The 1,137-nt window shown below is 38.5% G+C and overlaps 1 long non-coding RNA gene across 1 annotated transcript; it reads right to left on the reverse strand.

Moving 5' to 3' along the window:
* Positions 1–28: 28 nt before the first annotated feature.
* Positions 29–995, reverse strand: LOC109954114 (uncharacterized). The gene is made up of 3 exons (XR_002274033.1): positions 946–995; positions 409–495; positions 29–118 (listed from the first exon to the last, which is right to left on the reverse strand). It is a non-coding gene; the product is annotated as an uncharacterized LOC109954114 (long non-coding RNA).
* Between the last annotated feature and the right edge of the window lie 142 nt (positions 996–1,137).

Below are 1,137 nucleotides of genomic sequence, written 5' to 3' on the forward strand. Positions count from 1 at the left end.
GGGGCTTAAAGTACAAACTCACCAGGCCAAAGAGCATCTCATAAAGCACTGAACCCAGACACCACCAGTCTACCGTGTTGTCATACGGCTGTTTTCTCAGGACCTCTGGAGCCAAGTACTGGTCGAAGAAGCACACAAGCAATTTAACATGAACTCTGACATTTCACTTCTGCTTTAAAATACATTTTAAAGTATATCAGCTACTATTTTTGTAGAAGTCTACTTTCAATTATGGAAAAGTGATTGTCCCACACCAACAAAGTTGGAATACACTCATACTTGTTAAATGATTAACCACATTTTATTCCAAAGGCAGTTAGTGATTATTATTTTTGACACTGAAGGTGAGACTTCTTTGGAACAGCCTGGTGCAAAACTGGTAGTAAGCAGATGAGGAAATACTCATACCTCAGGTGTTCCACAAAATGTATTGGTGGTATCTGTCCGGGAAATGCCTTCCTTGCACAATCCAAAGTCCGTCAAGACGATATGCCCCTTTAAAGAGAGGACACAGGCACATTTTTAGGCAACATGTACCACACAAGCAGCTCATTATCCCCAGGAAATGAAGGTACTATTGTTGCCCAGGAATGTTGGCTACCATGCAGCTCAGATAGTCCCACTGCTCTCTCACTTTCTCAATAAGGCCAAGCAGGAAAATCATTAGTATAACCTAATCCAGTCACAGGCACTCTGTCCAGCTGGAACTGGAAATTACAGTGTTGTTCACTGATGCTACAAATAAAACTGGAAAAGAATGCTGTATGTTCTGGTTATATGTAATAAAACAGCAGCACTATAGTTCCATCCACTTAAATGAGTATTGTAATCTCACTTTGATATCTAACTTGATCAAAATGGGCGCTGCATATTTACTATAATTATTGTTATAGTGATTACATGTCAGTTACACAGCAGTGTATTTGGTTAAACAGGAATACTCACTTCATAGTCAAGGAGGATGTTCTCTGGTTTCAGGTCTCTAGACAAAACAAATTCATATCAATGAAATCCAGTTACAGGACTTGGAAGCACCGCTGCAACCCTAGATTCCTGAGAAATGTTTGATGAACTGCCACAAAAACTATGTTTAATTTTCTTAATGTTTTTGTATCATATATATTTTCATTTAAATAT

Source organism: Monopterus albus, unplaced genomic scaffold, assembly GCF_001952655.1.
Source record: "Monopterus albus unplaced genomic scaffold, M_albus_1.0 scaffold3413.1, whole genome shotgun sequence".
In the NCBI taxonomy this organism is placed as follows: Eukaryota; Metazoa; Chordata; class Actinopteri; order Synbranchiformes; family Synbranchidae; genus Monopterus; species Monopterus albus.